At 35.8% G+C, this 24,189-nt stretch overlaps 1 protein-coding gene across 2 annotated transcripts in view; it reads right to left on the bottom strand.

Annotated features, from left to right (window-relative positions):
- LOC119694827 (transcriptional repressor scratch 2) overlaps window positions 1–24,189 on the bottom strand; it is a 36,493-nt gene that overhangs the window by 9,792 nt on the left and 2,512 nt on the right. The window lies entirely within an intron of this gene.

Raw genomic sequence — 24,189 nt, 5'->3', positions numbered from 1 at the left:
ACTACCCGCCACCCGCCTAAGGTCGTCAGTCCAGCGGGCAGGAGGGCGTCCCACGCTGCAAAGTCGAATAAATCTAAGTAATTCCAAAATTACTTATACCTATAGGGAATATATATTACAATGATACAATATTATTTATGAGCAATATACGCTACCTCTTATACACTATTATAGGAATTTCTACACATAGGGAATAATTGAAATGGGAAGCAATGAAGCAACACTTTCGAGAACCTTGAAATTGCTTAATCAAGGAACAAATAAAATTAACCCATCAGGTGTCGGGCAGATATTTTAATATTGCTTTTAACAAATGAGATATCACGAGAAATATGTTCTCTAGAAATATGGAATGTCTGCTCTAGCAACCCTCCGTCATTTCACCCACTCAGACATTAAAAGATAATCCTCGAATCATCTGCAGCCTTAATGAACCGTGCATTCGTTCAGCGATTTCTGTCGAGAGGCCACTACTCTTCGTGCCAAAGTCACAGATACAGGGTGGAACAAAAACTACAGACAGGGGGGCGGGTGTGGGCGTCGAGGGGGAACCGCAATGCACCAGTTGAATCTCGCCTCCGGTAAAGCTACGTGTCTTAGGCAATACACATTTTGAATAGCTCCCCTGTTAGCTCTGTTAAGTAAATAGGCTTGTATAGAAATTTGAGCGAACTAGACTGTTCGTTAGTAACACGTTTAATTAATTAATTAGCTGAATTGTAGGAATGTTATCTGTACGTAATTTGAATTGGAATAGTTTTATAAATTTAATATGTAACGTCAAAGTTTGTCAAGGAGATAAACTTTCAATAATTTTATTATAATAAGTACCTATTTACTGAGTTTTAAAGGTAGCTTCTGTCATTGATGAGTTAAGCCCCCCATTCACTACACGCACCGCGAGCCGAACCCCGAGCTGCACCAATCCGTGGATAAATCTGTCATCGCCCCTACACGAGCGCCGAGTAGCAGTTCATTCGATTGTGAACTTTGTTAAGCCTAGCACAAGGAACATAATCTACTTCTTTCGCGGCGCTCGCGTCTCAAAACATATCAATTAGTAGTGAAACATTCATACAAATATCTAACTAACCTATAAGTGTGAGATCCAGACATCCATATTACTGAAGAACGGTGAGCCAATGCCAATCTAACGACTCAATGCCAGAGCTTTTTCGAGACTAATTACAACAAACAAAAATAATATTTTTATCTATTGCACCGAAATATAGCAGGTGCTTTAAACAAAAGACATGCGCTAGAAATGATCATAAACGAGTTTGAAGAAATCTTCAGCCCATCGATGTAATTTGTTTGACTGAAACCTTTCTAGAGTCTGGCACAGAAATTAATCGTAAAGTCCAAAACTATCAATTAGCAAGTAGCTTTTGTAGAAAAAATTAAACAAGAGGCGGTGCTAGTATTTTAGTAAAGCACGGTATAGAATATAAGCCACTTAATATTCCAAAAGAACTACAATCGACATATCACTTCGAATGTTGTGGAGTAGAGTTAACGAAATTAAATACACATTTTTTTTGTATTTATAGAATACTAAAAAGTAATATTTCACAGTTTTTCAAAAACTTGGATTTACTGTTAGAAAGATTTTAGAAAGAAACCTATAAAAAACTTATCCTATGCGGAGACTGGAATATCGATATACTAAAAGACAACATGTATACCAAAGAGCTCAAACATATCCTAAATAATTACAATTTAACATGTCACACAAATACACCAACAAGGAAAAAAACCTGCATAGACCAGATAGCCAGCAATATTCGTTCAGCTTTCGGGCAAACACATGAATTGGCCTTATCAGATCATAATACGGGACAAACTATGACTTTTGAAATAAAACAAAAAATAATACCAACTACTTCTTGGACCCAAACACAACGCGACTATAACAAAGAAAATATGAAAAAATTTCGAAATGCTATAGCAGCTATGTCATTTTCGGAAATTTATGAAAAGACTAGTACTGACGAAGCTTTTGTCTTTGTTTTACAATTTATGTTTTCCTAAAACTAAGATTAAATTTACCAACAGAAAATGAGATCAAAATGGATTACTAAAGGTGTAAAAACTTGCGAAAAAAACGAAACGTAAACTCTATTATGAGTATCAAAAATCACGCCAAAATAAATTAGCACATAAAACAAAATATACATCCTACAGTAACATGTTAAAGAAATGTGTATACAATGCTAAAAGAAACTTCTCTCATAAATACTTAAACAAAGCTGATAATAAGTGTAGAGCAACCTGGAAATTAATAAATAACATTATTGACATTCAACCAATAAAAAACCCCATTGAATTTTTTTTTACGGAAGATCAAATTATTACAAATTCTCAACAAATTTGTAATAAATTTAATGAATTTTATATTAACTTAACCAATAACAAAAACAATTCTGATATATCTTCGGATCCTATGAACATAGTAAGAAACTCTTAGATGTTTCTTACGCCAACCGATGATGCCGAGATAGAGAAAATAATAATGAGTCTTAGGAACTCCATCCAACTGGGTATGATAACCTGTACAAAAACATTAAAACTGTGTGCAAAAGAATAATCAAGACCCCTAAGCTATATTATAAATCTGTCTCTACTTAAAGGAAAGTTTCCCGACAAACTCAAAATATCTCTAGTGAAACCACTATTTAAGAAAGCAAATGAGTATGATATCCATAACTATAGACCAGTGACCCTAATACCCGTACTGTCAAAAGTTTTTGAAAAGGCTATGTATAGTAGAATTCTGTCGTTCATAAACCGCAATAATATTTTATGTAAGCAACAGTTCGGGTTCCGTAAACACAGCTCCACAACATTAGCATGTTTTACTTTGCTAAAACATATAACTGAATGTCTTAATGAAAAAATTCGTGTGACAGTTGTCTTCCTTGACCTTAGCAAAGCGTTTGACTTTGTCAACCACAAGAAGCTGTTACACAAGCTACAATGCTACGGTATTCGAGGACACTGTCAAAATTGGTTTAAAAGTTATCTAGATGAACGTCTGCAGTGTGTAGAAATAGCGAAAATTATAGGGAATCACAAAGAGAATGTGCAATCCGATTTCAAATAAGCAACAGTTCGGGTTCCGTAAACACAGCTCCACAACATTAGCATGTTTTACTTTGCTAAAACATATAACTGAATGTCTTAATGAAAAAATTCGTGTGACAGTTGTCTTCCTTGACCTTAGCAAAGCGTTTGACTTTGTCAACCACAAGAAGCTGTTACACAAGCTACAATGCTACGGTATTCGAGGACACTGTCAAAATTGGTTTAAAAGTTATCTAGATGAACGTCTGCAGTGTGTAGAAATAGCGAAAATTATAGGGAATCACAAAGAGAATGTGCAATCCGATTTCAAATATAATAGCGCTGGTGTTCCACAAGGTAGCGTATTAGGGCCATTACTTTTCCTGCTCTACATCAACGAACTACCGAACATATCAAAACATGAGACCATACTATTTGCAAATGACACCACAATTGTTTTCAAATGTGAGAATCCTGATACATACGAATATGAAATTAACAGCACATTAAATAAATTTATTGAATGGCTAAAAAATAATGATATGTCTATAAATATTTCTAAAACTAATATGATACAATTTCAAACTTATAATTCCAATCCTGACAAAATTTATATAATGTATGAATCAAATCAAATAGAAGAAATCCATAATACCAAATTCTTAGGTTTAATAATAGACAAGCACTGTAACTGGAAGGCCCATATAGAACTAGTAATAAATAAGGTCGGAAAATTCATTTATGCCTTACGAAACCTCAGACAAGTGGTATCAAAAGAAGCAGCCCTAACTGCTTATCATGGGTATGTTGCATCAGTTCTTGCCTATGGGTTACTATTATGGGGGCGATCAACTGACATCTTCAAAGTCTTCCTTATTAAAAAAATATGTATTCGAGCCATAGTTGGTATAAGGAATGATGAGTCATGTAAACCTTTCTTCAAATCCTTAAAAGTATTAACAATATTTTATATGTACATAAAAGAAGTTTGTGTAATTGTTAGAGAACACATGGACTTGTTTAAAAAGCAATCAGACACAAATGAGAGGTCACGCAGAGATCCATATAAACTAACATTATCGAAGATTAGGGTAGATGTGTATAAACATAATGCTTATGTAATGTGTATTAGGATATACACTCACGGGCAGTGAAAAGGTTCCACTGAGAAAATCACCAAATTACTTCTAAACGGAAAAGGCTAGCTTAGTGCCGTCTTCTGCAACATTGAAGTTCATTTAACAGAGCATCAGGAAATCACCAACTAAAAACGATCATATTTTGTCCTATTTTTAAATTAAATCTTTGAAAAACTGGCGTCCTTTGTTGTCAACTTTGGTTGCGGACGGCACGTTAAGCCGTGGGTCCTGGTTGCAGTCGTTAAGCCTAGTCAGAGGCCTTCGGGCAGCTTGATAACATCTGAAAGACGGGTTGCCCACTTACCCGACAACTCTCTCAGCACAAGAGTGCTTGTGTTGGGGTCCACCAACCCGCACTAGGCCAGCGTGGTGGACTAGGCCTAAACCCTTCCTTCATTGGAAGCAGAACCGTGCCCCAGATTTGGGGACGTGATGGGTCGTGATGGAAAGCAACTTTTATGTTTGTTAGTGTGAGAACCACTTAACAGACGACAATTTCTATTGACGAACATAATGAAATGATTAAAATGAGGCTCCCATAATGAGTCTTCCCGGCAGAGTAAAGTTCGCTTTACATAACTTAGCACTTTCCAAGTTTAACACTGAACTTAGTTTATATAAACTTCACTAAGCTAATAAAATATGCATACTTACTGCCTTGTAAACTTTTGTTAATTAATTAATTACTTAATTGCTTCTCAAATAAACAATTTCGTGATCATTAGGAATATGTATGTTTATAATCGTAGTACGTACAGACGTACATATTATTATACATACATACAGAATTTTATTATAGGAATTACATTTTTGGTGGGCTATATGATGATTGAAGTGGACCAGAAAGCATTTTCTACCAGTCTACTTGTAGGAGGGTCGCCACCACCTCTTTGCCAAGTGTCAGTGCGTTGGTAGAGTTAATATAATACAACTTTGTAGTAGAATAGAATAGAATATTTATTCAGAAAATACTTAATGCTAAATGTTATTTACAATAATAGGTCAACTCTTAATGCTAAAGGTATTTTAAAATGCTGATCTGAACTAGGAAATAACAGAGTTTTTCCTGTATTTCAGATGGAAAAGCTCTAAATTAAACAATTTTAGAATCTAAATTAAATAATCTTAGAACAGAAAATATTAAGTAATCTTACTTTCTAAATGTTTTATGTTAGATTTATTATAAACAAGCCAATTTATGTTAGGTGTAGGTAATTATATAGGTTAAAAGTATTGTTTAGTTATACATTAATAATAATAAGTTAAATTAAACGGTAACAATTCTCACTTGACAATAGTTAATAAGTTCTCTGTATCTTCGTAGGACATCTCTTGTAGAGATTTCTGGAGAACGTTCTTACACTTGGTGTAAGTTAACGGGTAAAGGACCAATTTAGCATTTAACCTATTGTAAAGGATTGGTCCCAAGAACAAGTAAAACCTAGATGTTAACGCATGTTTGGTTGTTTTTATTGTGCAAACTTTATCTACTCTCCTTTTGTTTGTTAATTCTGGGCTGTAGGGAAGTGCCGTGTGCTGTTTTAAAACTGTACTTGAAATAAATAACTGGCGGACTGTTAGTACTTTGCATGATTCATATAGAAGTTTCGTCGGATAACGGAAAGGGCGAAATGTTGAGACTTTAAGAACTGCTCTTTGAGCTCTTTCGATCCTCAATAATAAGGTTTTAGCCGAGCCACCCCACGAAGTGATACAGTATGTTAATACTGATTGGCACAGCGCAAAGTAGACTTGTCTGATAATTTTGGAATCTGATATAAAACGAAGCTTTTTAAATACAAATATTAATTTACGAACTCTGCTGCTTAGAGCTTCTATATGTTGCTTGAATGATAGAGTTTCGTCGATGATAATACCCAGATATTTAGTTTTGTTTGTGTTAGTAATTGTAGGACAGGTGCAGGGATAGCCCAGGGATTTACAATAGTGAGCGTATACGTTTGGAATTTTTAATTGTGATTTGGGTTTTTGTTTTGAAAATTCAATAAAGTTTGTTTTCTCGGCATTAAGTGTAAGTAGGTGATGCTGAAGCCAGCGGTTAACAATATTGAAACCTCTTTGTGCATAATCGTAAACTAGATTTTTGTTTTCCGCGTTAGCAGAAAAAAGTAGAGCAGTGTCATCAGCGTACGACAGAATAATGCCGTTTTCTAGTTTAAGGTTGCAAAGATCGTTTATATATATTAGAAATAAAGTAGGGCCCAGAATACTTCCTTGAGGAACTCCAAAACCGGTATTTTCCTGATCAGAGCTGACGACATTGCCTATCTTCACGCACTGAGTGCGCTCGGTCAGATAATTTTCAAATAGTTTCAGCTGGGTACCTCTTATACCTAACATTTCGAGTTTATGTAATAAAATCGGGATAGATACTGTATCGAAGGCTTTGGAAAGATCTAAGAATATCCCTATTGTCTGATTACCTTTATCCAGATTTTGAGCTAAGTAGTCAGTTAACTCATGGACAGCATCGGCCGCTGATAACATAGGCCTAAAACCAAATTGTGTTCTAGATAAAAAAGAGTTTTTGTTTAGAAATTGCATTAATCTGTTGTTTATGATTTTTTCTAATATTTTAGACACAGCTGGTAAAAGAGAAATGGGTCGGTAATTCGTCACCTCTGTTTTATTGCCAGATTTATAAATGGGCACAACCACTGCTTTTTTTAAACATTTAGGAAAAACTCCACAGGAAAGACATAGTTGGAAAATATATGTCAGTGGTGGTATTAATATATGTTTGAATTTCTTTAAGATTTTATTAGATATATTATCCCAACCAACTGCGCAATCGTCTTTTAAACTCATGATAATTTTTTCTACCTCTTCCATGTCAGTATTTATTAACACAAATGAGTTTAGTGGGGCGTTGTCAGTAGGGAAAGTATTAGAACCCGGTGTTAGTTTTTCAATTTTTTCTGCTAGTCTTTTACCTATATTGGCAAAGAAGTTGTTAACATTGTTTGCCGATACTACATGGGGTGCTTGGGGGTGTAATAGAGCTGAGGGAGATTCATGTTGTTTTGACAAATAGGTGAAACTTTTAATGTGCTTCCAGATTTTTTTGCTGTTGTTTCCCGCCTTTTCTAATTCACTTTTTTCGTACTCGATTTTAACTTTTTTAAGTATTTTATTACAAAAATTTCGGTACCTTTTGTATGATAGTTGTAAGACAGCGTTATCTGGGTTAGATTTAGCCTTCATATGTAGTCTATCCCTATGTCTCATGCATCGTAGTGTGCGTGTGATAAATCATAAATGCTGTAATGGTATTTAATAATCGTGGTGAAAGGATGAGCAATTCAGAGTAGTTGCTGGTCGCTGACTGCACAGGGTGAACTGAACATAAGCTGGAGCTTCTTGCCCCCGTTCTACTTCTAGGGTATATGATCCCTTTTCTTTCCGAATGAGGAGTACTTAGTAGTTGTTAGTTGACTTTCGTCAAGGATGTAGTAGTTTTACTGACTAATAAAAATTTTAGATTTGATTTAATTTTTATGAAATACATTGTGTACAAAGGTGAACTCAATGATAGTACTATTGGCGACCAGCTAACAGTGTATACAGGTTGGTCCTTTCATGCACTCCATAATTAAATTTTAGTAGGCTTAAGATCATGAATTTTTAATCGGCTTCAATCAGGCCGTTCGATTTAATTTGTATTTGCTACCTAGATAGTGTTTGATCGGCTGGCGACGGTCAATGCCTATCTCTGTCTATGTTTGAACAGTAAACAGGCCGTGACGTCAAAGTAGCTAGATATAATATGATTTACTACACAGGTTGATGCAAAAGTGGTATATTTATTTATTCATTTTATTTATTTATTTATTCATCATCACACTACATAGCATTACAGTTATAAAGAAAAACCTTAGCGCTACATAGAGGCACAATAATAATAATACTTATTTAGTTATATAATAATAATTTATCCATCAGACTATTCAGACTCACAAAATTTCAGACATGCCTTTTTTAACTTTGGCCAACCATCCGCAAACACATCAACTTGTGGTGCCGAATCTATTATGGCATTCACCATCGTAGTGGCCCGAATTAGAGGCGATTGTTGCCGCGCCACCGAGCGCGCTGCACCCACCGCCAGCAGCCTGTGAGATCTGGCTCGCAGATACTTGTTAGGGGCAAACAGGCAGCAAACCTCACCAACCATATGAGGACATTCCGTCTCTCCTCGCAGGGTCCTACATGCCATTATCGCTAGGTTTAGATCCCGTCGAACTTCCAACGAGTTGAACCCCAGCATTCCCAGCAAGAAGCTAGTTGGATAGAGGTAAGGATAGTATCCATATTTTTTCTTATATAGAAAGCGAAGGAATGCTTTTTGGACCTTTTCTAGCATGAGGGTATATGTGGACTCGTGAGGAGACCAAACAACAGAGCTGGACTCAACTTTGCTTCGCACCAGAGCACTGTATAGAAGCTGGATGACGCATGTTTGAGTAAAATCTTTCGCATTCCTTATAACAAAACCCAGTCTTCTAAAACAGTTGGCTGTAAGAGCTTTAAAGTGGTCATGAAATGTCAGCTTTGTGTCAAATGTAACTCCAAGATCTGTAATGGTGTACACGCGAAGAATAACATCCATACCAAGCCTATAATCCGCCTCGAACGGGTTCTTCGCTCGGGTGTAGGACATAACTGCGCACTTGCTGGTGTTAAAGAGTAGTTTGTTGTCCAGCGACCACTGGTGAACTGCATCAAGGTCCTGTTGCAACAGAGCACTATCAGCCTCCCCACGCACACGCATGGAGAGCTTCAGATCATCGGCGTAGAGTAGGCACGTTGAGTTGTGCAGTTGTGATTCTAAGTCATTTATCATTAGAATGAAGAAAAGTGGTCCCAGAATTGAACCTTGGCTGACGCCGGAGCGAGTATGATAGGGCTCAGAGACATAGCATCCATGGCGCACAAACTGTTGCCGGTCGCGAAGATAGTCCGAGCAGAGTCTGAGAAGTTTAGGAGAGAAACCTATCGCACATAACTTCCCAAGAAGTATATCGTTATCGACTCGGTCGAATGCTTTTTTAAAATCAAGGTAGGCGACATCCACTTGTCCACCTCCCTCCATGTCCCGCGACACGATATCCACCAACGTAAGCAAGTTAGTCTCTACGGATCTCTTTTGACGGAAACCATGCTGGGCGTCAGACAGAAATGGTGCAACCTGCCGATAGATACGCTTGTGCAGTATAGACTCAAATATTTTTGCGGTCGCACAAAGGATAGCGATCGGTCTGTACTGATCCACACTTGACGTGTCATTGGTTTTGGGGATTGGAGAGACTCTGGAGAGTTTCCATCGTTTGGGGTAACTGCCAGTATGTAGAGACAGATTGAAAATATAATAAAGTGGCTCAATGAATGAACTACTGCAAGCTTTTAAAATGTACGGAGGAAGATTGTCTGGCCCTATTGCACTACGAGGCTTTAACTGGTGTAATGCTCTTGCAATATCCTCTTTCGATATAGTATATATACATACGTATAGTAAGGTGGTGAGAGAGTAGTGGGTTTTTAACCTGACTGTCATATGAAAACATAGAACAACGCGGACTCGGGTGTTATGTAAGTGTATGTATTCAAGCTGTCTAAAGACCTCGAACGTGGCTTTAATATATCGTAGAATTATTTAAAATAAAAGTAGGTAACAAAAACTCCGTGAATCGCTAAGCTAATGCGACGTTAAAACTGCAAATACTGACGGTATAAACTGGGATTACGTATAATCCCAGTTTAAACACGGAGATGTTAGCTGAACAAACAAAGCTTCATCTCATATTTACTTGTACGCTTTCACAAAGCTTTTTATGTAATTATAGCTTATATTTAGTAAATTACATTAAACCGAGCTAATCTGAGCTGCAGCTTGGGTAGAATTGGAAAATATATTACGGATAATATTGTTTCGCTAAGAATACACAGGTAATAAATGCAAACTTGTGAAAACGAAAAATATTTTTCGTCACGTCATCGTGATACTTGAATTTTGACTTCCTGTCCTACACAAATAGTAGAACTTGAATGAATTCGGGATGAAACATCTTGAATAAAAGGAGAGCCATTCAAGAAACCTACACTATTATAGTCGGAACGAATCCGTAAAAGTGATACCCTTTAAAGCAGAGTGCTCTAAGCTAGTCGCTTATTTAGTAAATCTGCCGTGACAGTTACGTCAAACTGCTCTTACAGCAGGCTTCAACGGGGCATGCGGTCACTAAATTAAGCACTTAGCCGAAGCGGCGTCCCGGCATAGTTAATACAGAGCGGAGTGTACCATCTGTTGTGGCCGGCTCTATTCTCACGGACTCCATTAGTCCAAGCCCGTGTTATTCCACCATATTTAACAATAATAAAGGAGAGTCCATTCTCTTTGCCAAGTCCGGTCGCGGTAATACGTGTAACCACGTGTACTGTTGCAGGAAAAAGAAACGTGTAGGAAGTGTGATTAGTGATTACATATTTTAGTCGGTGCCAGCTTTGAAGTAACGATCGATCGTGGGAAATAGTACTGTGATGAATAATGCTTTGCAAAAAGAGTTGTCATTTTTTCAAGACAATGGCTTCGGATCCTAAGCATTTTTTTCACCTGTAAGGGATTTGAATTTTCAGACTATACCAAAGTAAAAACTCACTTTATATTTTATGAGAGAATTTAGTACAAACAAACTTTTCTATTTTCTCTCATTCCGAGATAAGTAGAAACTTAATCGCGCATAAAATTAAGGGATTATAAATTTCACTCCGACCTTTATCAATTTATTATCAGCGAAACTAAAAATACCTACATACATTAATGTACAACCATACATTTAAAAGTAAGCAGAATCTCTTTCAGGTCAGTAGTGGTACTCTCGACGCGCAATCCATTGTGTCACGCTTGCCTTCGAGTCATTTGGCACTCTGGAACACGATGGTAGCGCCACCTTGCCTACCGTATTTGGTGGTTTTCGGGTGAACTAGTCTAAATTCGGTTACGAACGCAAGTTGGTACGCTTGACCGCCATTTTGACAGTTGTCAATATTGAACAAACTGGATATACGCAATCGCTAAGGCAAGAAGAAAAAAGTAACTTTATTACTTGTATTTGCACTTGTGAGTGGCGATTTTGTGTGGTTTTGTGTGGTACTGGTATTTGAGACTAAAGACACAAGCAAGCTTGTGCTGAAAGAGTTTATTTATTTATTTGAAGACCAACAAATTATACACTTGTTACATACATCAAGGCTACATAAATAAAATACAGTACAGGCCTCTGACTAGGATTAAGGACTGCTGCCGAAGCAGCAACCGGGTCCCACAGCTTAACGTGCCGTCCGAAGCACGGAAGCGTCCAGAAAAGAACCACTTGAAATTGGTCACCCATCCAATGGCTGACCGTGCCAGTTGTTGCTTAACCTCAGTGATCAGTTACGATCACTGAAGCCCGCTCGACTACAGACGCTTCGATAGTGTCAACTTGACACTATTCACGACAGTTTTTGTTATTTTTTCCTTTTCATTCATTCTTTCACAAAGTCGATAAAACAGTTTCAAACAATCATAACCAAATTTTAAGTGAAACCGAATTGTAACCAAATAGACGTCAAGAGTACCAAATCTAAATTGAAATTGGTTCTGACTCGAGCACAATATTAACGCAATATGAATAACCGTCTTGCGTATCAAGAGTAGCAGTACTGAACAATTCAGGGCACGTCAGCGCCGTCTATGAAAAACTGCTGCCCTCCAGTGATTTTTTTAACTGTTTTATTTATGAATAATAGTATATGAAGCCTGGCTTTACTATTTAGATCTCTAAATAAATAATGGACTATTATTAATAACGAAACGGAGGAGAATCGGAAACGTGAGACAATATACCACCTAATACTATAAAGGAAAGTCGCGGATGTATGTATGTATGTATTGGTCAATATAATCACATCTACATTCTACACCATAGCACTCTGCTTTAAAGGGTATCACTTTTACGGATTCGTTCCGACTATAATAGTGTAGGTTTCTTGAATGGCTCTCCTTTTATTCAAGATGTTTCATCCCGAATTCATTCAAGTTCTACTATTTGTGTAGGACAGGAAGTCAAAATTCAAGTATCACGATGACGTGACGAAAAATATTTTTCGTTTTCACAAGTTTGCATTTATTACCTGTGTATTCTTAGCGAAACAATATTATCCGTAATATATTTTCCAATTCTACCCAAGCTGCAGCTCAGATTAGCTCGGTTTAATGTAATTTACTAAATATAAGCTATAATTACATAAAAAGCTTTGTGAAAGCGTACAAGTAAATATGAGATGAAGCTTTGTTTGTTCAGCTAACATCTCCGTGTTTAAACTGGGATTATACGTAATCCCAGTTTATACCGTCAGTATTTGCAGTTTTAACGTCGCATTAGCTTAGCGATTCACGGAGTTTTTGTTACCTACTTTTATTTTAAATAATTCTACGATATATTAAAGCCACGTTCGAGGTCTTTAGACAGCTTGAATACATACACTTACATAACACCCGAGTCCGCGTTGTTCTATGTTTTCATATGACAGTCAGGTTAAAAACCCACTACTCTCTCACCACCTTACTATACGTATGTATATATACTATATCGAAAGAGGATATTGCAAGAGCATTACACCAGTTAAAGCCTCGTAGTGCAATAGGGCCAGACAATCTTCCTCCGTACATTTTAAAAGCTTGCAGTAGTTCATTCATTGAGCCACTTTATTATATTTTCAATCTGTCTCTACATACTGGCAGTTACCCCAAACGTAAAACCTTGTTAAGACAAGCTGTGATATAATTCTATCCCCGTTAAAAAATGTAGAACCTATCTTATCTAAAATATAAAAACATCAAGCTAAATAATAGATTAAGAGCTTTCCAAGTCTTAACTTCTTTTGTTTTAGAAGAGTTTTTTTTTCCGTTCACTTACGGGGCTTTTATCGACAACTTAAATTGTACTTAATACAGTGTAGAAAAAGCTGGTTCACTGACTCTAAGTAGTAACATAATATGTTGGTACTACGTGGTCGTCATGCCAATTATTACGTATAAGTATCGTATTCCGTAGCGGTATTTCCATTCTAGCAACAACAACAAAAATAATGGAGTTTTGCGGCGGAAACAAAAAAACAGCACACGTCATAACAACAAGAGCACAAAACCAGCTTCCAATTCATGCGAATAAAATAAAAGGTAATAAACGAACGTTTTTCATTCAGTTTGTTATTACTTCCACGCCGCGCTACAGTTTTGAACAGTTCAATTAACTGTTAAAGCATTTAGAGTGGAAAAAGGACAACCACGTTGAATTGCCTCAAATAGATGTCTAAATATTGAACGTACAAAATGGTCTGGGTATTACGTTTCACTTGAGTGAGCAGTAAAAGGTAAGTTTTCAGCATACGAGTATGTTAATTTCCAGTTGGGTTGTGGGAACGGCTGCAGTTGTCAGTCGGTTGTTGAAATGAAATAGTTGTGTGGACCGGTGGAGGCTTCTTGCCGATAGGTTCAGCGTGGAAGATTTCAGAGACGGAACGACCTCAGTTTTTTATGTAAGTACGTGTTTTTTTTTCTTTCTATAGTCTGGCTTTGTTGATTTGAAGTCTGTTCCTTTTTTTGATAAAAGCGGACATATTCATAATAAAAAGGTAAAATGTACCTATATGTATTTAAGTTGATTTAAGTATTTACAAAACTCATAGTATATCCTTGTTTGAAATATGATGTATTACAGCTCAAAATATAATGAAATAAAAAAATATCCCAGCATATTGAAACCAATCCAAAACATTGTGAAATCTTTAAATAGTACGCAGTGTTATTTGCAGTAAAATACTCGGTAAACTTTACAAACAGCCGCCATTTTAGAATATCTGCTGAGATTTAGTATAAAATAAGCGTTTGTATGGTTTTAGCGATCGCAACCGCCATCTAGCCTAATCTCTAATCAAGATGAATAGCTGGAGGAAAATTAAATGACTGCAGGCGAACTAACACCACGGCGGCTGCGGCTAAATTGGGAACTAAAATTATAATAAAACTTTTATATTTATATACGTAAGTCTCGTAATTGTCACGTTTATAAGATTAGTTATGATAAATCAATTATTTTGAGAGTTATTACAATAATTGTCATATCTTACAATTAATTTTAAGATATACGATCATTGTTCAGTTTATAAGTTTATAGTTGCGAAGTCTGCTCATAGATGGCGTTGTAGATAGTCGTGTACATCGCGGTATGGTTTCGTTTTAGCTTATGTATTTATATTTTGTATGAATTTGTAGATGGCTCCCTGAAAACAACTAAAATAAACGGTTATTCTTAATATTACGAGGTTTCATTGTGAATTGTGATTATGGTCAATAAGTGCTAGAAAATAGAGTTTACATTATGGTGCCGAAACCCGGGAGTATTTGAGTGTATAGCGTGCTATGAAGTGACAGTGACAGCGAAAAAGAAGATTGTGACAACGACAATAGTGACATTGACAGAGTCGGGCTCATTCTCCATCTCCCAAAATTGTTTTAGAAACGTATCTTCCTTTACACCAATATGCATGTTCACTAATTTAGTCCCTTCTTTAGTGTCCCGAACTCTTCCAGACAATATCCAACCGAACATCGTGTTCTGGGCAATTGGCCCGTCAGATTTCTTGATTATACCGGACAGCACTATGTCTCCGTAAACTTCCGCTCCTAGAAGGATATTAATTCGGCCAGGTGCGTTATAATGCGGGTCTGCTAGCGGTATTCTCTCCCCCTTTAGCCAAGCGATCTCCGTGAGTTGGGTGGTTGGGAGTAAAGATGTTAATGACTTCAACACAAATGCATTCACCTGTACGTTTTTTTCCGGATTGTGGCGTGACTCAAAGGAGAGAGTCAATTCATCATACATCGAGAGTAGACTCGAAGCACTGGAGAGGCTGTACGAGAAATTTGAAGAAGATCATGCCATCGTCGCCTCGATGACTTGCGCTTGTCTTGTAACTTGTAAGCCTCTTATACAAGTTCAGGAGTAAAACTTTGGTTGGTCTGTACAGTTTCGCGCATTTAAGAGGCCTACCCTGATTTTATTGTAGCCATTTCAGCTATCTCGTCCCGAAAACGAGATCGAGGGAAGAGAGTGCTACACTTATTTATTTATTTCACAAACTGACTTGTCCCACATTCCCATTGGCTCATAGAACGTTATATTTGTATCTTAAGGCGATGTGAAGAGATTTATATTTATACTTCATTTACTTATAGCTCGTGAGTCTATCTGGCAGTCAGGTAAGGGTAAGGAAAAGTTTAAATTAAATTACATTAATTGGATAAAAATGACCATATATTTTTGTCGTTCCACGTAAAAAGGTAAACAGATTTTTATAAAACAGCAATTATGTCTCAAAATCGATCAGAAATTGGTTCATCCGTTTCAAAAGTACTTGGACTCAAATTAATGAAGCTCAAAGGTTAATGACAGCATTTTATTATCTAGTTAGCACGATCCCCTACAGATATTTGCATAGCTTTTAAAAGTTTGTCCGCTATAGTTGAACCCGGCTGTGAAATATAACAGGGTGAACATTAAAGTTGTTAAAGTTACGAATGTAGATAATATTATATAGTTACCATTAATTGGCAGTTGATCATACGATTATATTAGTTTTTATCGTGTTGTAGATCACAATCTACCGTGATCTACTAAGTATTTAATAAATAAATATAAATATACGTAACAAGGTTTACACAATACTAAACCTTAAGGATCAACCTTATCGACTGTGTTCAATAAGCTAAACTGTGTTCTGAAAACTACGAAATTAGTACTAAACTGTTACGAATGGCTTTTTGTATGTTGTAAAGTGCCATTGCCTCAGGATTTTTACAAACTACAAATGCTACGAAGTTCCTATGAGTATGTACAAGGTTGCTACGAATAGCTACGAGATTGCTACGAGATTACTACGAGTGGCTACGAGTATGCTACGACTTACTATGTGATTCAATCAATACTAAGATCGTAGCATGTTGTACATGACTATTTATATTATTTTGATTTATGATAAATTGTACTTCTTGTTATGTTAATTCTTGTGCTCGTTGTTAATGTATTGTTTTTTTTTTTGTTTATTGAATTTTATGACATGTACTGAATATGGATCAAGTTATCTGAAATAAATGAATTTAATTTAAATTATTATTGCTGTCGATTCCGAGACAAAATTTCTTATTAAGTGCTGTCCACCTTAAATTCTTTAAGTGTATTCGACCATGAAAGTTTTCGTAAATCTTTTTTCCATTACCGATTGTTTTAGTTTCACATTGGAAAAATTTAATGATGTGCCTTCAGAATCGACATTATTAAAACTTTTAGTTTGATGATACATAAAATATACATCACACCTCTTAACCAAATATCTGTTTTAGTTCTGTGACCAAAAATTGCGTCTTATCGTAACATCCCAAAATCCAGCAGTAAAGTGAAACTAAACTAAGTTACAAACTGTCCACTTTCGGGTTGAAGTAGGTAAAACTATACGTAAATAGTTTGAGTGAACTTGTGGGCCAAGGTTCGAATACAGCGGTGGCCCACGGTCAATAAACGAAAGTGTAACCTTGAAACATTCTGCACCTCATGCCTTTTCATGCGGGTCTAGGCCTAGGTGGCCGAGGTATGCCATTGACGGTGACTTTCACACGTAGCGGCATATTTCTCGAACATTGCTATACAATGGGTAACTTATATGCACTTGAGTAGCACAACTACAAGTTGAGTATAAACATGTTCATTGAAAGCACATGTATGTAATCATGTTAACGACATACGTACATCTTAAAAACCACAATGGTTTAAAATAAATTTCCTATAAGTACAAGAATATTAATAACTATGCCACACAATAATAATATGCCGTCTGAATATTTTGCAGACCTGTTGTAGAAACGGTGTATTTGTTGTACAGCCCATTTTCGAGTCGAAAAGTCAAGCAATGTTAAAAAACTTAAGAAATCCGCTGACAAAAGTACCTACTCGTCAGAAATAACAAAACGTTGTGGAAGCCTTTTCATGACGTCATTATACAGAAAAGGTTCCGTATTTTAACTAAAAGGAAACATGCATTTATATTTGGGGGCTTTATTTTATTTCCGGGCCCTGAAAATAATGGCGCTTTGTTTTTATCTAAGCATGGGTTCTTGAAGACAATAATACGATGAGATGTCGCTTCGGGCCCCAGAGGTAACTATATATGTATAGGATGATCTATTATTTTACTAGGTATTGACCGCAAACTCCGCTACGCCTTAAAAAGTTTTTCTTTAACTGGTAACTCTAAATGAGTGAACAAAAATAAGACGCACGACTTTAGTGTAAAAAAAACCAAGATAAAAAGTTATGCCCTTAATAAGCCGTTTTTGCAGTTGGCACTTGTTTCTGTTGCAAAGTTTACGTTTTGAGACTCTATCACATTTTCAGTGGGGTTAAAATGGCAGGGTTGACACAAAGGTAGCTTCGTAGTTTCATTACGTTGCGACAGTGGCGGCGAGGCTCAGCGCAGGCTCGACCCGCGACAACATAATCCCACGAAGCCTTTATTCGATTATTTGCCGCAACGGATTATACTCCAGAAGTGTACAGGATGTTGCTGAAGTGAAGACTTTTGTTCTGACTTTTTTAAAATTCGTAAGGCACGTTCGTTATAGAAAGATGGTTAGTGACGTGATTTTTTAGTACTATGTTAAAGCAATATGCTTTAACATAGTACTAAGTACATAGTTCGTATTTTCAAAAGACGCAGTACGTTTTTATTTATAATTACCCTCTTAGATTGTCAAGCACAGCAAAATTAATCTAAATCTATGGCAAACTATTTCATTTTGATTAACTTTGATATGCAAAACGCCCTTAGTGACCGTCTTTCATAAAAATCAAAATACGAGTACCAAAATGAACAAGCCATCAAAAAGTCCTTTACACACACGATTAAACTTTGCTAAAAACACAGAATACAAGTGCAAGTACCTACAGGTGGAAGTGGAAGCCATTTATCGAATCGAAAAATTCATTACGTCAGTACACATCCGCAAATTGTGTAAAGGCTTCAGCATTCAGACATTTCAGTGCACTCGCTTTGCATATTGGAGCACACTCGGGTGCCGTTAAATCGGGTGCCCGTTTTAAATAATAAATTCAATACTGTATTCAGAAGCACGAGGGCTACTCTATACTAACGAAAACGAACGAACGAGAGCAGTCGTGCAATCGGCACGTTTAATACAACGAAATAGAGCCGTGGCTTACGCAGCTGCGATTTGAAACATAGTTTTACGACATATAGAGTGACCCCCTTTACCTTTGTACATATTACTGCCATTATGTCGGAGGCCCAATCAAACGCAATGTATTCATGCCATGTCCGATTGATGGGGAAACGATAACGTTATTGAATATAGGTATTTACTAGCTTTGAGGCGAGCGAGGAATGCGATTATAATCTCATTTTTGTATTTCGTCCTAACTCGGTAGGTATTAAATAAATACATACAAAAAATCTAAACCATTTAATTGCCCTATTACTTAGATACAATTTAAGTAGATTAATTATTTAAGATTATTGAATATTTAAGTATTGAAGTAAGGAAACTATGAAATAGTATGAAAGATATTATGCAATATTTCGTTGATAAATCAGTAATTCAATGTTCCGTCACGACTGCCGTCGGTCGTGTGCGGGCACGCTAAAATATTACACTATACAGGTTGTTACAACTACGCCGAAACGGGGTTGCTCAGAGAGAGAGTTATCACTTTTACTCTACGACTATTGTAAATTCGCAAGAAAGCCTTTTAATGAAATTGTTGTTTCGTGAATTCCCAAAATCCTAGAGCAAAAGGTGTTCAGACTGGCCCTCTGAGTAACCACTAGAAGTAACCCTTTTAGCTTAGTATATCACTTTAGCAACACCCTGTAGAACAGTCGAATAGCTCAATGCTCATTAACTTACACAAACATGTAAATTGGACATTAATGGGATTATTCAGAATTAAACGGACCTAAATGGTGAAGCATTTATTTACGTGAGTTTTTGCATTGCACAGTTACTTTACATTTAAATTGATGAGTTTGACAAATTTCTCTGTTTTGCGGTTGACCATAACAAGCTGTTTATGCCAGAGTTTATGAAATCCGTTTTATATCGTAGAATTATTTGGTAAATCGAATGTCACAAAATCAAAGATATAGGTATAGGTCAATAAGACATTAGTGATTAATACTGGTACTTAAGTTATTTGGTCGCTTGTTGAAGGCGTAAGAGAGGAAGACCAAAAAGACGTGGTTTGATTGCGCGAAAGAAAATATGAGATAATGTGTAGAAAGTATGAGGTAATGTATATGTATAGAGGTAATGAGGATGTGACAGAGGAAAGGTACCTCTGTTTAAAAAAAATATTTCGATTGGTTAGCTAACGACGAATCACACATGGATAGCAGAATTAATCTTTTTTTTTCTTGTTGTTGTGTTAATTAATGTATTACGTAGGAAAATATCCAGCGACAAGCGGGTGGCTCGCTTGCATGTCACCTTTAACTACCCCTTCGGAGATTACAATCATGCACATAATTATCTTCTATATGTATGTTACGGAAACGTAGAAAAATCTTTTAATACATAGGGTAGCCTGCGGGAAACAGATAGTCATTGAAGTGTGTGGTGTTGGTGATCAGGTTGGAAGGCGAGAAGTCAAGTCAAAGACATGCTTGATTGTTGGTGGTCGTTTATTGAATAATCAAAAACTGAATAAAAGTACTACAAGTATAACTTACTGACTAAGCATAACGTGACGGACATTACACGTGCAACCTAATAAAGGCATATTGCTATGTCGCAACACTACATCATAAATAAATAAAATAATTATTCAATTCGTGTGGTGAAACAAAAATAGGAAAGCGTGAAACTCGTTCAAACAAAATGGAAATGAAAAGCTGGACTGCCAACTTTTTGTAACTTTAAAATGAGTTTTAATTTAAAAGTCACCTGTTTGGATAGGGCTTCTCGTTGATTTTAATAGTTGTATTTGTGTAACAAATTGTTGATCGTAGTTTTGAGCTCTTACTTAAGTGGTTTACTTTATGATTCCGGTGTATTTAAGGGACTTTTGCGAAGCCAAAAAAAGGCATTGGTGCAGATTGGTTCAGTATTAAGAAAAAGGAGTATAGCTACTATCCTAGGACTATCCTACTTTTTCATTACACTTACTCTACACATATTTAGACAGGCTACTCAAGCTGAATGGGAAATCTTCGTTATTATATCTGAATTTTAATGCGAATTTCCACGGGAAAACTTTTTAATACGAAGCAAAGCTAGCGGAGAAAAGCATACTGTAGAACAGACGTAGGTGCAAACATATTATTAAGTAATTTGTTCAGTTATGCGGTTCTGCGGGTAGTTCCATAGCTGTGGTTACATTGCGGCTCGCACAATGGTTAACATAATATAACTCATCGTTTGTGGATGTGTTAAGTTGTAAATAATTATTATGATTTAGTAAATTGACCGGTAGTTGAATTGAGCGCGTGTTCGTTTAGTTTTGGAATAATGCCGCGGATTCTATATTTCTAGTTGGTAAGTTTTTGAAGCAATGAACAATATTTGAAATTTAAAATCAACTGAAAAGTCTAACATAAAAAGTGACAATTTGGATATGAAAATTTACCTAACTGCTTCAATAAATGTTTAATTATGATTACTAAAAGTCAGATATTTTGTACTTGGGTCTTGGGTGTTGATATTTATATTTAGTATGTATCTATCTATGTATTTGTGTAGATATATCAGCTGTCCGACACCCATAACACAGGTTCTGCCTATCCTGGGGTCGGATGGCCGTATGTGAGATGTCCCCACATATTTATTTATATTTATTTATTTATAACCGAGGCTGTCGCTTTCAAATACTATTTTGACAGATTAATTTATAACGTATAACAAAACGTGTGATATTTAATCCTCAATTAAGTGACATAGAAGTGTAAGTCGCTCTTAAAATGGTGGTTAAAAGATGCTGCATTTTCTCAATCACTTTTGTGAGTGATCTTTGCCGTAACTTTGCAGTGAATATTGTACGAACGTCGATCTCGCTTCGTTAGGCAATATACTCTCAGGGAATTCTTCCTACAAAATAAAATATTGAAGGAAATATGGCAGACTGCTTGCTATACTTACTTATATAAGTTATTTATATTATGCGAAGGCAAGGCAAGTGAAGGTAACGAGAAGGCGATTTTCTAATGTAGATTTTCTATATGAAACGTTGGATACGTATTTAATGACCTGCCCATGCAGTAAAGCGTAAGTTGAAAACTGGAAATCAATCACTAAATCACTGTATAGTTCCGCATGTGCATTTGTGCAACTAAAACTATTTTCAGTATAAGTTAATTTCAGTATTAGTAATTTTAATTAACGAATTTACAATATTTGTTAATATTTACATTTGAATTCTATTGTCAATATTTTAATTTTGTTAATTTTTTTAAATTTTATTACTTTTAAGGTTTGTTGATTTTAATTATGTTGTATACGCCTGTAACTGGCATATCGTATTAGATGTAAGACCTTACAACATATCTTTTAAAGACTGTAATAATATGTATGCTGTTGGTGTATCTTTAGTAATAAATAAATAAAAAAATGTCGGCAAAAGGTGCCATATTTAAAACCAATGTAAAATTTAATTTTAAGTTTTGTTATTTCTGTAGAATCGAGTATCGAATTGAAAATACCGCCTTTTCTACCTCGTAGAAAATACGGCACAGCCAATCAAAAAATGTTACGTAACGTTTTGTATTTTTCCATTTCAATATGAGTGAACGAGCTGACGCGTTGTCTGTATGACGCTTTGTACCTGCAATAAAAATGGCGGGCGAAGCGAAATAATGGGCGATCGCCGTTGCACGGTTGCGCTTGCTTTAATTATTATCTTTGGCCGCTGAAACAAGGTCTGTATTCCGATTTTAATTTACTTTCAGTAAGCCGGGTTTCACTATTTGTATTTTTAGTTTCGTTTGAATCTGAATATCGCGTCGATATTTGACAATATTGTTGTTTGTTATGCACTTATTCGTGTGTATGGGTAGAATAGATGCGTAGGTACATTCGTTTTTTTGCTAGCGCAATGGTTTAGTAAAAGATAACTAAATTTTTCGTATAATCAAGATCTTGATCCAGAATATTCTTAATCACGTTTCAACTTAAGAAGCGCAAAAGATATGATATCCGTTTATAAACTTGAAATTAGAATTCGGCTAAAATACGATTAGTTAAGCTAATTGTAAAAACTATTTTTTTTAAGTTAGCTCTCTCTCTTTTTAAATCTACGTTAAGTTAAGTTGCTCGCATGACATAAGTAGGTACATCTTAATGAAAGGTAAAATTGGATGAGCACAAAAAATTCAAAAAAATATTCACAGAGGCATAAAAATTTGTAAAAATATTTGAAGCAAGAATTTCCCCATACTTTTTTTTACGTTGCCTATTTCGTTTTCGCGTTTTCATATTTGGAACAATACACCAACCGTTAAAAATGCATTTGCATAGCCCACTCACACGGGCAAGCATATCCCACAGTTATTTTATTTTTCCCTGCACACAGACGCGAATGCCTAAGCCTATTAGCTCTGCGCCACAACATCCGAGATAGATTAACAAAGCCTTTTGAAAGAAAACCTCTATCATTTGCATGTGAACTCGGACAGTACAAAGAGGTTTTTCTCTTTTTTTTTTAATGTTGTGTTCGTGATAAATACACAACATGTGTAGAATGTTTTTTCTTTTATGAACAATAAGAAATTATTTTTGACGTTACTTTATTTAGACGCCAGTTAACGTAGATAATAATGTTAAACATTAGCAATAAGTTATTTTTTCTCTGACAACTTTTAGCTTAAATATTGAAAAGCCAATAATAAATAAAAAAAATATTGTTGCAATAAAAATGGCTTTCCATTACAAGTGGGATCTTGAAATCATATTGACGTGCAAAAAGGGTTAACAGAGGTCTGTAATGGAGTTATTCGCCCTGTACCTTCTTGTGCAACCAGAGCTCGCATATACTGGGTGACTCACGTTAAGGTTAAGGCACATCCGAAAGATAGTGACACAACTCGTTTTTTTTTTTAATATATTCAACTGCCGATAGTAAAAAAAATATATTTTATGAAGTACCTAGGTAGGGAGTAAAAAAAACTATATTTTATGTCTAATAACAAAATGGCGCCATGTCATGGCGTTGTGTCACTATACTTCGCCCATTGGAATTGACTTTAAAGTGGGACGATATAATATTTGCCATGCGACCCATTGCTGTCCAGCAAAATGGCTAACCTTTATGTTTAAAGTCCAAGATTTAACAACTTAACACACTAATGACTTCAATCTAATCCTGTCGCATGTCGTGAAGTAAACACACATTTTACGATCCATAAGCCCGTCGTCGTCTATGCTTAGATATTACTATGGATCGAGCCACAATAAAATATATATGTTTCGCTACGGATAACGTTTTATAGCGGAATTGCGACCAATCTCTATTCTAGTAAAATCTATGTAGGTATTTGGGATATTAAACCGTGAACAATTGCCTTAACAAGAGTTATCCCTTCACTATGGTGAAAATATACACCTTACTTTAATAATACCTGTATTGATTTTAAAACAATAAATCCAATTATGAAGGCACTGATTTTTATTTTGCAACGGTTAAAACTATAATTTGGAATATTTGATGTAGTCAACTATAAAGCCTTTGGAATCATTTTAAGTTTTGACTAGTCCCTCAGACTACAGACATCAAACTACAGATTTGTTTTTAATCTGGGAAAAATACAGCTGAGTCTATACAGCTGAATATTGCTTTATTATGGCATCTATGGATATATATATATA

The sequence above is a fragment of the Plutella xylostella genome, chromosome Z, assembly GCF_932276165.1.
Source record: "Plutella xylostella chromosome Z, ilPluXylo3.1, whole genome shotgun sequence".
Taxonomy (NCBI): Eukaryota; Metazoa; Arthropoda; class Insecta; order Lepidoptera; family Plutellidae; genus Plutella; species Plutella xylostella.
Note: the sequence above shows the minus strand (reverse complement) of the source record. Positions and strands in the feature narration are given on the sequence as shown.